The following is a 16,369-nucleotide window of genomic DNA, read 5'->3' as shown; positions in this document are numbered from 1 at the left end:
ATATAAAAACTTGTTTAGCAGCTTCAGTAGACATAACCCCCTAGATTTATCAGCTTTAAAGTTTTTTTTCCCACAATACAAATGTATCCCCTATCGCAAGTATCTGATAGGTGGGGGTCTGACCACTGGGACCTCCACTGATCTTGAGAACCTGGCTGTCTCCTGCAGTTCCAAAGAGAGTGGATGGGGCAGCAGTGTGCATTCTCGACCAACCGCTCCCTTCATATGACTTTCAAGGGACCCCTGTTCTTGTGATTGGTGTGTGCCCCTGCCGTTGGACCTCCACCGGACAGAAGCTTGTTACCTATCCGGTGGCTAGGGAGTAAGTTTGTATTTTGAGAAAACCCCTTTAAGCTGTCAGCAACTGTTCAAATTCCCTGCAGCACCACCACAGGTGAAATGAAATATTGCACAGTGCCTATTCACATCAATGGGCTGTCGTTGTTTCTTTAAAGATGACAAGGAGCAAGTCCCATAGCCAATGCGTGCCTACTGTTTCATACAGCAGACACCTGGGGATAATGTCTGCAAATGGTGATAACGTCGATCGCAGACATATAACCCTTTTTGATGCTGTGGTCAAATGTGACCATGACTTCTGAGCTCTAAAAACCTGGGAGCTCTGCGCTCCTGGCACTGGAATGGCTTCCCCTAGTATTTGATCGGGGAAGCTGTTCATTCCCTGTGGCAGGCTAGGTCCTGCCCTCATATGGCTATGAGAATTGAAAAATAAAAAAATTATGGCTCCCGGAAGGTCAGGAGTAAAAAATGGAAACGCGAAAAAACGTAAAAAAAACCCTAAAAAAACACCATGCCCGTAAAGGGTTAATAAGTCACAATAATATTATTCTGGTTTTAACAATTTGTTCTTCACGTGACATAATTCTGTGTCCTATATACCAGGCAGCGTGCTCCACTGAGTCATTACTTATCAGACGTCATATAGCAAACACTGCTACAGCAGCCACTCCTCATGAACCATCATCCGGACTATTATAGGGAGGTATCGAATGGATTGTATTTGTCGTTGTTTATTAGATAGTCCTTTCAAAAATTCCCAAAAATATCTGGGCCCTACTGCAGTTAGGAGCACAATCATACAGTTAAAGTGGAAGAACAGATGGTTAATGCAAAACAATAATAAAAGGACGCTCACCGCAGCTCCTCTCCTAACGCAAAAAGCTTCCGGCAACCGCAGACCAACGGTCAGAAGTCCAGTTTCAGAAAACCAAATCCGAAGCCTTTGTGAAAATCATCCAACTTTTATTTCATCTTCTGAATAAAATTAGGGGTACAGCAGTAGTTCACCCATAACCTACGCGTTTCGGACTCTTTCCTGAGCCCTTGTTGGCGGTATAGTACTTAATACATGTGCATACTATTTAAGAGCAAAACGGTTACACCCATGAACCTGAAGATAAAATAAAAGTTGGATAATTTTATCAAAGGCTCCAGATTTGGCTTTCTGAAACTGGTTAATAACGATACCCCTGGTGGGCTAGGTTGAGGTGGAGGTCAACAAGGGACCAGAAGGGCTAGAGCAGATAAAGGATGTGCAGAGAAATTAGGGGAGAAGAGTAATGGGGGAGACCAAGACAAATATTTATAGTTGCATTTAAAGGGGGTAAGGTAAGTATTCTCTGTATGAGTGGACTGGACATTGTGGGATTGGGTGGGGGTGGTGGTTACAGGTTTGGATAACCCATTTCATGTAAAAATGCCCCTGTTTAGGTCCCAGAATGTAATAGTGCCCCCCTTTAGATCCAGTACAGTAATAGTGCCCTACTTTAGGTCCAATACAATAAGTAATAGTGCCCCCCTTTAGGACCAACAAAGTAGCAATGTAATAGTGCCCCCCTTAGCTTCCACAATGTAATAGTGCCCCCCTTAGCTTCCACAATGTAATAGTGCCCCCCTTAGCTTCCACAATGTAATAGTGCCCCCCTTAGCTTCCACAATGTAATAGTGCCCCCCTTAGCTTCCACAATGTAATAGTGCCCCCTTTAGGTTCCACAATGTAATAGTGCCCCCCTTAGCTTCCACAATGTAATAGTGCCCCCCTTAGCTTCCACAATGTAATAGTGCCCCCCTTAGCTTCCACAATATAATAGTGCCCCCCTTTAGCTTCCACAATGTAATAGTGCCCCCCTTTAGGTTCCACAATGTAATAGTGCCCCCCTTAGCTTCCACAATGTAATAGTGCCCCCCTTTAGGTTCCACAATGTAATAGTGCCCCCCTTTAGGTTCCACAATGTAATAGTGCCCCCCTTTAGGTTCCACAATGTAATAGTGTCCCCCTTTAGGTTCCACAATGTAATAGTGCCCCCCTTTAGGTTCCACAATGTAATAGTGTCCCCCTTTAGGTTCCACAATGTAATAGTGCCCCCCTTTAGGTTCCACAATGTAATAGTGTCCCCCTTTAGGTTACACAATGTAATAGTGCCCCCCTTTAGGTTCCACAATGTAATAGTGCCCCCCTTTAGGTTCCACAATGTAATAGTGCCCCCCTTTAGGTCCAATACAGTAATAGTGCCATTTTTGCTCCAACAAAGTAATAGTTTCCACTTTAGGTTCCACAACAAAATAGAATAGTTCCACTTTTTGGTTCTACCAGCAATACTGGCCCCTAAGCCCTTAGACCGTGTTCCTGTTTTGTGCTCCCCAGTATCTTAAGTATTTTACATAACCCCATTTCCAGGCAACAGCTGTGCCTGTCTGTACGGGGCGCCGCCTGTTTCCTCTGCCCCCTTGGACTGTCCCCGCAGAGGGTAGTCCGTGGGCCCAGAATCTCATATCATAGCGGGCCCCAAAGTTCCAGGAAAAAACACACATTTGGAGCCAATCACTTCCCACTAGAATCTATTTAAATCAAAACCTATTAGACTTCATTCATAACACAGGGGCTGGGCTCTGAGAACAATATCTTCTGGTTTGCCCAAAGCCACCTTGACGCCTGCTAGATGGGCCCGACACACGTTTGATCAAAAATGTGCGCAAAGAGCTTCTATTTTTCCATTTATAGTAGGTATAACGCCACTTTAATTTGGATATGTACCTGTGACTATGAATATGAATGTGTTAGCCTAAATTTTCTTGTAGTATTCGTACAGATGAGCGAGATGTGATGGCAGCCATGTTGGTTGTCACCCAACTTTCACAGAATCCCACTATGTGTCTGGAATTTCTCATCATTGCTAATGCAGATTCCCAGTAGACAGCTTTATAGGAGGAATAGTAGAGGATTCTGTGTTCTCGGCTTCCTGTGATGTCCTGGTTCATTCCATTCAGCTTTATTCATGGTCTGATGTCCACCGACCGTTCTGTTGTTTCCATCTTTCCAGTCCTGAGACATTGCAGGCTGTGGTTGGCAATAAATGTCATCTTAGAAAGTTATGAGATCAATAAAGTGGAAGAATGCGTTCCTGCCAAAACCATCCAGATTTATTGCGGGCGGAAACATCTATGTAGTCGCGTGACCGGTTTATTGCCATATACAATATCTCCAATGGTTTTGACACAAACTGAGAAGTCAAGTGTATGTCAGTATACATAGTGGAGTCCCATCATTATGACCACCGACTAATATCCAGAGTAACTGCTGATAGATGGGCCCGGAGTGACTCCATAAGGTCCTGGTAGGTGGTCACAGGTATCTGGAGCCATGCTGACTGCAGTCCATCCCACAGCTGCTGGAATGGGAGGATCCATAGAGTGAACACGACCATCGAGGTGGTCTCACAGATGCTCAATTGGGTTCAAGTCTGGGGAATAAGTGCCAGGGTAGTACTTGGAAGTCTTGGTCATTCTCTTCCCACCAATGTTGGACATTTCTAGCCGTGTGACATGTCGTATTGTCTTGCTGGAAGATCCCATCCACCCCAGGGGAGACAATCAGCAAGGATAGGTGTACGTGATCTGCAAGGATGGGTTCATACCCAAATCGGTTAAGAGTCCCTTCCACATGGATGAGTGGGCCCAGAGAATGCCATGAAAACCTTCCCCAAACTATGATAATGCCACCACCAGCTTGTGTTCTTCCAGCAATGGTTGCAGGGTGTATGTTCTCTGATGTTTCTCTCCTGACATGCCAACGTCCATGGTGAGCCGATGGGGGTAGTAGTATTACTCACCGTTCTGTAGCTCCCCGGGCCAGTGTGCAGTGAAGGGAAGGACGGCACAATATCCCTTTGGCACTCTCTAATTGTCCAGGGATTCCCAGCCAGATGGAAGTTGAGGTGCCCTTCATGGTGTAGATGCTTTGGGTGCCTTGTTGGCAGGGTCCCTGGTGTTCGCGACGCCAGCACCCTTAGGTGCGTTAAGAGATGGTATGGAAGAAGGAGAGAGTCAGGAGTTGAACCAACAAGAACTTTACTTGAAATATTTGCCTTGAGGTAGATAACATCCACGCAAGTAATGCCTTGGTACATACGATGGAGGTAAGGCTACTTTCACACTGGCGTTTTGGCTTTCTGTTTCTGAGATCCGTTCAGGGCTCTCACAAGCGGTCCAAAACGGATCATTTTGTCTTAATGCATTCTGAATGGAAAAGGATCCGCTCAGAATGCATCAGCCTCCGTTCAGTCTCCATTCCGCTTTGGTGTCCGCCTGACAAAACTGAGCCAAACGGATCCGTCCTGGCACAGAATGTAAGTCAATGGGGACGGATCTGTTTTCACTGACAATAGAAAACGGATCCGTCCCCCATTGACTTTCAATGGTGTTCAAGACGGTTCCGTTTTGGCTATGTTACAGATAATACAAACGGATCCGTTCTGAGCGGATGCAGGCGGTTTTATTATCTGAACGGATCCGTCTGTGTAGATCCATGACGGATCCGCACCAAACAGTGAGAGAACATACCGGAGCCTATAGCGGGAGAACGGAGCGGCGCCCGGGGTAATAGTAAGTGCAGTGAGATCCCCGGGCGCCGCTCTCCGTGGCAGCATACTTAGTTCACAATGTTTTTCAAGGTGAAAGGTCCTCTTTAAGGTTCTCATTTTGAAGACTAGAATAGGACATGTTCTGTCTTTACTGGAACTGACATGATGACGTCCATGTGCTTTCCACATCCTTATGTCAGTTCTACAAAAGATAGAACATGTCCAATTCTGGTCCTCATAATGCAGATCTAGAACCCATAGAACTCAATAGGACTGCAAAAAAAAAAGTGAATCGCACATGGACAGTAACCTTATTTAGCAGAACGCAAAACCAAAACTGTTCTGTGCACGAGCCCTATCACTTAGGCCTCTTTCACACGGGCGAGTTTTCCGTGCAGGTGCAATGTGTGAGGTGAACGCATTGCACCCGCACTGAATCCGGACCCATTCATTTCTATGGGGCTGTGCACATGAGCGGTGATTTTCACCCATCACTTGTGCGTTGCGTGAAAATCGCAGCATGCTCTATATTGTGTGTTTTTCACACAACGCAGGCCCCATAGAAGTGAATGTGGCTGCGTGAAAATCGCAAGCATCCGCAAGCAAGTGCGGATGCGGTGCGATTTTCACGCACGGTTGCTAGGAGACGATCGGGATGGAGACCCGATCATTATTATTTTCCCTAATAACATGGTTATAAGGGAAAATAATAGCATTCTGAATACAGACTGCATAGTACAATAGGGCTGGAGGGGTTAAAAAAATATATATTAATTTAACTCGCCTTAATCCACTTGTTCGCGCAGCCGGCATCTCTTCTGTCTTGTTCTGTGAGGAATAAAACTTTTAATGACGTCACTACGTTCATCACATGGTCCGTCACATGATCTTTTACCATGGTGATGGACCATGTGATGAGCGCAGTGACGTCATCAAAGGTCCTATTCCTCACAGAACAAGACAGAAGAGATGCCGGCTGCGCGAACAAGTGGATTAAGGCGAGTTAAATTAATATATATTTTTTTTAACCCCTCCAGCGCTATTGTACTATGCATTCTGTATTCAGAATGCTATTATTTTCCCTTATAACCATGTTATAAGGGAAAATAATACAATCTACACAACACCGATCCCAAACCCGAACTTCTGTGAAGAAGTTCGGGTCTGGGTACCACATTCAGTTTTTTATCACGCACGTGCAAAACACAGTGCACCCGCGCGATAAAAACTGAACAACGGAACGCAAACGCAGTCAAAACAAACTGCAATTGCGTACCTACTCGCGCGGGTTTGCTGCAACGCATCCGGACCTTATCCGGACACGCTCGTGTGAAAGAGGCCTTATACTCAGCCCCCATAACAATGACATCCACAGTGTCCCCATAACAATGACATCCACAGTGCCCCTATAACAGTGACATCCACAGTGTTCCAATAACAATGACATCCACAGTGCCCCCATAACAGTGACATCCACAGTGCCCCCATAACAGTGACATCCACAGTGCCCCCATAACAGTGACATCCACAGTGCCCCATAACAGTGACATCCACAGTGCCCTAATAACAGTGACATCCACAGTGTCCCCATAACAGTGACATCCACAGTGCCCCCATAACAGTGACATCCACAGTGCCCCATAACAGTGACATCCACAGTGCCCCATAACAGTGACATCCACAGTGCCCTCCATAACAGTGACATCCACAGTGCCCCCATAACAGTGACATCCACAGTGCCCCCATAACAGTGACATCCACAGTGCCCCCATAACAGTGACATCCACAGTGCCCCCATAACAGTGACATCCACAGTGCCCCCATAACAGTGACATCCACAGTGCCCCCATAACAGTGACATCCACAGCGCCCCCATAACAGTGACATCCACAGTGCCCCCATAACAGTGACATCCATACTGTCCTTATAACAGTGACATCCACAGTGCCCCCATAACAGTGACATCCACAGTGCCCCCATAACAGTGACATCCACAGTGCCCCCATAACAGTGACATCCACAGTGCCCCCATAACAGTGACATCCACAGTGCCCCCATAACAGTGACATCCACAGTGTCCCCATAACAGTGACATCCACAGCGCCCCCATAACAGTGACATCCACAGCGCCCCTATAACAGTGACGTCCACAGTGTCCCCATAAGTGTCATCCACACTGCCCTCCATAACAGTGCCATACACAGTGTGTCCATAACAGTACCATCCACAGTACCCCCGTTCTGCCATCCATTGCCCCCCTGTGCCATCCAGTGCCCCTGGGACATGCACAGCAAAGCGATCAGCGTCTGTGGCTGATCGCTATGCTGTCACTCCTGCAAAGCGCTTACATTGCGCTGTGCAGGAGTCAGTACAGGCTTCACATAGAAGCATGTAAGATACAGACGGCAATCCTGCGCATGCGCACTAGCATTCAGCATAGTGAGATTGCGGTGTTGAGTGAGGACGGTCGGGCGGAGCTTTCTTTTGCAGGAGGCGGTGACGTCATTCATGACGTTCCGTCTCCTGCTCAAGGCAGGAAGAGAAGACCGGAAGACAAGGAGACGGACTTCGCCCGGAAGAACAGAAAACCCATCTGGAGGGACCACGTGACCAGGAGGGCAGATCTCAGGAACGGCTACACTGTGGAAGGTAAGTATGGCACCAATAATCTTTACTCCACAGGTTAGAAGTCATAAGCCAAAAAAAGGTTTAGGCCGGAGAACCCCTTTAAGTTACAGGCTTACCTCTCCTAGCTTCCTCCCCACTCACAACTCAACTCTCAACTAACTTCCTGTGACTGATCTGTCCTATATAAATGATGTAACAGCTACACCTAGTGGTGAAAGTGTGTAAATGCAGTAACCAGCCTGTTGTGAGAGACTTGCAGCTATACAAGGGAAAACATACATGTTTGAAGTGTCCCCTTTTCACACGTAGTGGGACACTGCACATCCGTTCCATGAAGCAGAAAATGTGACTGATTGGAGAAGACAACCCTTTGCCAATCAACAGAGGTCTAATTACAATACTTCTCGAAAATAGAAGCCTTTTCTGCTGATGCAGTCTCCATTCCGCTTTGAGGCGGACACCAAAACGTTGCTTGCAGCGTTTGGTGTCCGTCTGACGAAACTGAGCCAAACGGATCCGTCCTGAGACACAATGTAAGTCAATGGGGACGGATCTGTTTTCTCTGGCACAATAGAAAACGGATCCGTCCCCCACTGACTTTCAATGGTGTTCAAGACGGATCCGTTTTGGATATGTTAAAGATTATACAAACGGATCCGTTCTGAGTGGATGCATGCGGTTGTATTATCTGAACGGATCCGCACCAAACGCGAGTGTGAAAGTACAAAAACACACTTTTTTCCAGCTCACCTTTATACCCGTATTCAGAAGCCTTTGGGCGAGTCCCCAGGTACGGTAAAGTAGAAAATAGCAGAAAAGCGGCCCCAGGAAGCAATTTTTCGTCCTCTTGAAAACTTCTTTATTTCACAATTTTCAACAGCAGATACAGTCACTTCATGTGCAGTGTTTGTTTACGCGTTTCAGACAATACGTCCTTATTCGTAACATTGTATCGCGGTGGAGAGCATGGTTTAAATGTTAAACTTACCCCTCCTGCCCGCAGGGAGCGAAGGGAAGAAATGTATCATTGGTCACTCCATCGTGATAACACCTGTTACCTTTTTGCATATTAGATTTCATGTGTCCTTCACACTGGGATTTCAACCTACGCCCTATTAACTCTTGCCACTCTTGTGTCTCTAACTTTCACTTGGAGGGCTTGACATACGCACCGCGGTGCATAGCCAGGAAGAGAAAACGCACAGTGTGAACGGCTACGTGTTACATAGGTTAAAATCACAAATAGTAACAAACCACTTTTGGTTCATCTCCACGTTACATTTCTCTACATTAGGATATAGAATAAATATTTAGGCACTGGATCTATAGCAAGGATTACATTTATTGGTACATATGCATTAACTCTTTCTTCAGGTTCAGGCCCTTAGGGACCCTCGTGTTTAACCTAAAAATCCAGTATGTTTTGCGGAGGAGATCTCCTCCACGTAAGGGTGCGCTAACTATTTCCACCCCATAGGCACAAAAGGATCTAGTTCGGCGGACATGAACCTGAACAAAGTGTCTGGCCGCATGGGAAATATTTACCATGGCAGGGTTTGCAATATAATTGAGATGTTCAAGTACGGTACTCTATTTTTTTATTTTCGGGTGTGGTACTTCCCACATACATGAGAGTGAAAAATGTTAACATTGCTGATCCCAGAAGTGTATTGAATCTATCCAACATTGAACTAAGCAGTGAACAAAAATATGTATTATCGCTAGGCTTAAATTTTGCACCCACTATACAGTTCGATATACAGTACAGACCAAAAGTTTGGACACACCTTCTCATTCAAAGAGTTTTCTTTATTTTCATGACTATGAAAATTGTAGATTCACACTGAAGGCATCAAAACTATGAATTAACACATGTGGAATTATATACATAACAAACAAGTGTGAAACAACTGAAAATATGTCATATTCTAGGTTCTTCAAAGTAGCCACCTTTTGCTTTGATAACTGCTTTGCACACTCTTGGCATTCTCTTGATGAGCTTCAAGAGGTAGTCCCCTGAAATGGTTCTCACTTCACAGGTGTGCCCTGTCAGGTTTAATGAGTGGGATTTCTTGCCTTATAAATGGGGTTGGGACCATCAGTTGCGTTGAGGAGAAGTCAGGTGGATACACAGCTGATAGTCCTACTGAATAGACTGTTAGAATTTGTATTATGGCAAGAAAAAAGCAGCTAAGTAAAGAAAAACGAGTGGCCATCATTACTTTAATAAATGAAGGTCAGTCAGTCAGCCGAAAAATTGGGAAAACTTTGAAAGTAAGGGCTATTTGACCATGAAGGAGAGTGATGGGGTGCTGCGCCAGATGACCTGGCCTCCACAGTCACCGGACCTGAACCCAATCGAGATGGTTTGGGGTGAGCTGGACCGCAGAGTGAAGGCAAAAGGGCCAACAAGTGCTAAGCATCTCTGGGAACTCCTTCAAGACTGTTGGAAGACCATTTCAGGGGACTACCTCTTGAAGCTCATCAAGAGAATGCCAAGAGTGTGCAAAGCAGTAATCAAAGCAAAAGGTGGCTACTTTGAAGAACCTAGAATATGACATATATTCAGTTGTTTCACACTTGTTTGTTATGTATATAATTCCACATGAGTTAATTCATAGTTTTGATGCCTTCATAGTCATGAAAATAAAGAAAACTCTTTGAATGAGAAGGTGTGTCCAAACTTTTGGTCTGTACTGTATAACAATCAAATGTTGGATATATTGTCCGATGCATCCACGTACAGCAAACTATCTAAAGACCCTTTAATGGATTTTAGAAAACAATATTTGACATTATTACAAAAGGGTCTGGGTAGGAATGTCCTCACGGACACGGAATATAGGTATCTGTGCGTGGATGCACCGGTTACACCAATAATGCATGCCCTGCCCAAGGTCCACAAACAGGTCAACCCTCCCCCCCTGCGGCCAATAGTATCAGGAATAGGGTCCCTGACAGAACGTCTGGACAATATCTTACAGCCAATGGTCAGGCGTGTTCCAGGGTTCCTAAGGGACACATCAGATGTCCTAAGAGCCATGTACAATTTAAAATGGCAGCCAGAGTATAAGTGGATTACAGCGGATGTTGTGGCCTTATACCCATATCCCTCACAGGGTTGCTTGGCTGGCTATGGAGTTCCATCTACACAATTACACAAGACATAGTGACATCTTTATTGATTATGTGTGTGAGGTTACAGAATTACTACTGGTTCACAACTACTTCATGTTTGATGATGGTTATTATCTCTAGATACGTGGGGTGTCAATGGGGGCGAAGTTCTCGCCCTCATTGGCTAACCTAACAATGGCCTATTGGGAGGAGAAATATATCTACAGCCCAAACAATCCTTTTAGCCCTGGATTGGTCTGGTATGGCAGATACATCGATGACCTGCTCCTCATATGGGCGGGCGATGTGTCTGCCGTCCCGGACCTCCACGGGTATCTCAATAATAATGATTACAATCTGCGCTTCATGTGTAATATGGAAATTACAGACATTAAATTTTTGGATCTAACGTTAAGTGGCCATCTGGGTGAAGTAGTGAGTACACGAACCTTTAGGAAGGACACAGCTGGTAACTCCATTCTTAATGCCAAAAGTCACCACCCATTACATGTCATCAAAGCAATCCCTGTGGGGGAATACATCCGTGCCATGAGGAATTGTAGCTCTACATCCACATTTAAGAAGGAGTGTATGCTGATAGACAGTAGATTAAAAAGTAGGAATTATCCAGACTGGATGCTCTGCAGAGGCAAAAATATAGCAATGCAGAGAACAAGATTTAATATGCTGTTTGGAGGTGGCAATAATGACAAATATGGGAAGGGCTACATAAAGGGAAGGGAGAAACAGGGAAGTGTAAAGCAGGGTGGGATGCCTACCTTGGTACTAACATATAGCAAACAATTTAACAAAATACGCAATATATTGAACAAGTGTTTACCAATCCTGTATGACGACCAGATTTTGTAGGATGCATTAAAGTCCAGATGTCATGTGGTTCCAAGGAGGGCCCCCACCCTGTCAAACTCCCTGTCGCCATCTCTTTTCTCCTCAAGAAAAATTGCCAGAAATGGGGGGAGTAATTGGCTAAGTTTTATTGGCTTCACCAAATGTAGCCCATGTAAGACATGCAGTTATGCTGTCCCCAAAAAGAATTTTGACAACTCTGACCACTCCCTTACTTTCACTATAAAAAGTTATATCAACTGTAATACCAAGGGCGTGATTTACGTTATTGTGTGTACTGAGTGTGATCTCATGTATGTGGAAAGTACCACACACGAAAATAAAAAAAATAGAGTACCGTACTTGAACATCTCAATTATATTGCAAACCCTGCCATGGTAAATATTTCCCATGCGGCCAGACACTTTGTTCAGGTTCATGCCCGCCCAACCAGATCTTTTTGTGCCTATGGGGTGGAAATAGTTAGCACACCCTTACGTGGAGGAGATTACCGTCAAAAACTTCTCCTCCGCGAAGCATACTGGATTTTTAGGTTAAACACGAGGGTCCCTACGGGCCTGAACCTGAAGAAAGAGTTAATGCATACAGTGCATACAGTGGAGGATGCCCGCAGCGAACCACAAGTACCACAATAGACATCCTACACAAGATAGCAATTATGTGGATGTGGTAATCAATATAGCAATATAACAAAATAATAGCAAAGACAGGTGCACTCTGCGGTCTTACTAAACCCTCAAACTCATGTTAAAATTTAAAGATTAGCCAACATATCCTGAGGTGTAGAACATGTCTGAGCCCGAGCACCACGCCAAGGTTTCTCAAGTAGCTCGGGGACCTAACACTCACCTACCTGTGCCGTATGGGCAATACCAGGAGCCAGTGGGCAAATTACAGGAGCATGAGGCCGACTCACAAACAACTCACCAGTTACCTCCAGCATGTGGCCATGCTTGCAGTGGGAGGAGGGAGGAGTCTGCGAGTCCCACTCAAGACTGGCTGATAAGGCCCAGGCCTCACAGGTGCACCTAAATGTAGCCTGTGGATGGAGAACAGGCACATTTAAATTGGAGTTTATACACCTCCAGGAATCTCTATATATACAAACTGAAAAGAATGGTGTGGTATTTAACAAGCAGGAGGTGCTCAAACCCACATGCAGTTGTGCATATATATAGGGGAGCAAATCCTGCACTTGAGTGTTAGGTCCCGAGCTACTTGAGAAACCTTGGCGCGTTGCTCGGGCTTAGACATGTCCTACACCATAGGATATGTTGGCTAATCTCTCAATTTTAACATCAGTTTGAGGGTTTAGTAAGACCGCAGAGTGTACCTGTCTTTGCTATTATTTTGTTATATTGGCACCTTATATACCCACCAAGGCAGCTCAGCACACCTTATATACCCACCAAGGCAGCTCAGCACACCTTATATACCCACCAAGGCAGCTCAGCACGCCATATATACACACCAAGGCAGCTCAGCACACCTTATATACCCACCAAGGAAGCTCAGCACACCTTATATACCCACCAAGGCAGCTCAGCACACCTTATATACCCACCAAGGCAGCTCAGCACACCTTATATACCCACCAAGGCAGCTCAGCACGCCATATATACACACCAAGGCAGCTCAGCACACCTTATATACCCACCAAGGAAGCTCAGCACACCTTATATACCCACCAAGGCAGCTCAGCACGCCATATATACACACCAAGGCAGCTCAGCACACCTTATATACCCACCAAGGCAGCTCAGCACACCTTATATACCCACCAAGGCAGCTCAGCACGCCATATATACACACCAAGGCAGCTCAGCACACCTTATATACCCACCAAGGCAGTTCAGCACGCCATATATACACACCAAGGCAGCTCAGCACACCTTATATACCCACCAAGGCCGCTCAGTCAGGGCTGCACCATCAATTAGGCAAGGTGAGGCGATCGCCTCAGGCGGAGCTGCCCTGGTGAAAAGTGGGCGGCAGGGCACAGGGAGATGAGCGCTTCCATTGTGGAAGCGCTCATCTCTATAGTCATCTGTGTCGTCGTCCTCAGGACAGTGATACAGATGGATGATGCGGGGCAGGGGGAGAGGCTTCTCCCTTCCCAGTTCCTCTGATAGGCTGCAGGCACAAGGCCCGCAGCCTATCAGAGGTCAGTGCAGGCGGCGAGATGACGTCATCGCGCCGCCTGAGCCGTACAGCGCGGGACACAGGCCTGAAGAGGCCTGCATCGCATCGCTGCCAGCCTGATGGAGGTAAGTATAAGTGTTTATTTTTTTTATATGGCACAATACAGGAGAGGAGCGCTATGAGGGCACTGTGGGGGCACTTGTTACTGGCACATGATTGGGGGCATCTATGGGGGGCACTTCTTACTGGCACATTTTTGGGGGGCATCTATGGGGGCACTTCTTACCCGCACATTATTGGGGGCACTTTTTACTGGCACATTATTGGGTGGTACTATGGGGGCATCTACTGAGGCTACAAAGAAGGGGTATTTTATATGGGGGGCTCTGTATAGGGGCATTTTATACTGGGACACATTATGTTGGGTACTATGGGGAAGGGGGAGAGGAGTACTATGGGGTCAACTACGGGGGGCTCTAAGAAGGGGTATTTTATACTGGCACATTATGGGGGCATTCGCTCAACTGGTGGCATTAAAAGGGTGTATTTTTTGCACTGGCACACATTATAAGTGGGCATTTTTTTGTACTGTCACATTATAAGGAGAATTATTACTACTGCGGGGCATTATGGTGGGCTTTATTACTACTGGGGGTCTATGGGGAACACGATTACTAGTATGGGCACTATGGGAGCATTATTACTTCTGGGGCACAGTGGGGACATGTTGGGGACACTGTAGGAGCACTATTACTACCATGTGTGCTCTAGCAGAGAATTATTCCTATTGGTGGGACTTTTGGGAGCACTATTACCGTGGGGGCACCTTGGCACAGTATCAGCTTATCACAGTTATTTTTGGGGGGACATAATGTTTACACTATTAGTGTCAGGGGCACTATTTGCTGGGCGCAGTTATTTTAGGAAACTGCATGCCAATAATTATTAAAGGGCACTATCTGCATGGTACTAGTATTAGCCCTCATGCACACGGCCGTTCCGTGCATTGGGGACAGCAATTTGGGGTCCCCAATGCACGGGCAACATCCGTGTGGCAGCCGGAACGGATCGAGACCCATTCAACTTGAATTGGTCCATGATCCGTCCGCACCGTAAAAGAATGGAACATGTTCTATTTTTTGGCGGGGCGGAGGCATGGAGAGAAGCCCCACAGATGCACTGCGGAGTGCTTCCGTGGGCTTCCGATTGGTGCTTCTGTTCCGCACCGCATCTGTGATGCGGGGTGCACACGCCTGGTGCCCGCGTATTGCGGACCCACTGTATGCGGACCACAATACGTCCATGGCCGGGCAACAGCCGTGTGCATGAGACCTTATCAGGGGGTTTATCTGTTTCTGTAGTATAATATTGGGGAGCACAGCGGCATAGTATTGGGGATATATGTAATGAATTTGGTATAGGTGGGGGGGTGCTTTTTCAATTTTTGCCTCAGGCAGCAGAAAGGCTAGGTGCACCCCTGCGCTCAGCACACCTTATATACCCACCAAGCCCACTCAGCACACCTTATATACCCAGTAAGCCCGCTCAGCACACCTTATATACCCACCAAGCCCACTCAGCACACCTTATATAACCCAGTAAGCCCACTCAGCACACCTTATATACCCACCAAGCCCACTCAGCACATCTTATATACCCAGTAAGCCCACTCAGCACACCTTATATACCCACCAAGCCCACTCAGCACACCTTATATAACCCAGTAAGCCCACTCAGCACACCTTATATACCCACCAAGCCCACTCAGCACACCTTATATACCCACCAAGCCCACTCAGCACATCTTATATACCCAGTAAGCCCACTCAGCACACCTTATATACCCACCAAGCCCACTCAGCACACCTTATATAACCCAGTAAGCCCACTCAGCACACCTTATATACCACCAAGCCCACTCAGCACACCTTATATACCCACCAAGCCCACTCAGCACACCTTATATACCCAGTAAGCCCGCTCAGCACACCTTATATACCCACCAAGCCCACTCAGCACACCTTATATAACCCAGTAAGCTCACTCAGCACACCTTATATACCCACCAAGCCCACTCAGCACATCTTATATATCCAGTAAGCCCACTCAGCACACCTTATATACCCACCAAGCCCACTCAGCACACCTTATATACCCACCAAGCCCACTCAGCACACCTTATATACCCACCAAGCCCACTCAGCACACTTTATATACCCACGAAGCCCACTCAGCACACCTTATATACCCACCAAGCCCACTCAGCACATCTTATATACCCAGTAAGCCCACTCAGCACACCTTATATACCCACCAAGCCCACTCAGCACACCTTATATACCCACCAAGCCTACTCAGCACACCTTATGTACCCACCAAGCTCACTCAGCACACCTTATATACCCACCAAGCCCACTCAGCACACCTTATATACCCACGAAGCCCACTCAGCACACCTTATATACCCACCAAGCCCACTCAGCACACCTTATATACCCAGTAAGCCCGCTCAGCACACCTTATATACCCACCAAGCCCACTCAGGACACCTTATATAACCCAGTAAGCCCACTCAGCACACCTTATATACCCACCAAGCCCACTCAGCACACCTTATATACCCACCAAGCCTACTCAGCACACCTTATGTACCCACCAAGCTCACTCAGCACACCTTATATACCCAGTAAGCCCGCTCAGCACACCTTATATACCCACCAAGCCCACTCAGCACA

General features: G+C 46.5%; 1 protein-coding gene and 1 long non-coding RNA gene across 3 annotated transcripts in view; one reads left to right on the top strand and one right to left on the bottom strand.

The window, feature by feature from the left end:
- LOC120994474 overlaps window positions 1-9,326 on the bottom strand; it is a 30,392-nt gene extending 21,066 nt beyond the window's left edge. Inside the window, exons 1-2 of the long non-coding RNA XR_005777419.1 lie at window positions 9,275-9,326; window positions 2,952-2,953 (exon numbers count right to left, since the gene is read on the bottom strand). This is a non-coding gene — a long non-coding RNA (uncharacterized LOC120994474). The remainder of the gene's footprint in view (window positions 1-2,951; window positions 2,954-9,274) is intronic.
- The window catches only part of IGSF5 (immunoglobulin superfamily member 5), a 93,690-nt gene that overhangs the window by 2,975 nt on the left and 74,346 nt on the right, over window positions 1-16,369 (top strand). The window lies entirely within an intron of this gene.

Source organism: Bufo bufo, chromosome 3, assembly GCF_905171765.1.
Source record: "Bufo bufo chromosome 3, aBufBuf1.1, whole genome shotgun sequence".
NCBI lineage: Eukaryota > Metazoa > Chordata > Amphibia > Anura > Bufonidae > Bufo > Bufo bufo.
This window is presented reverse-complemented; position numbering and strand designations above follow the sequence as displayed.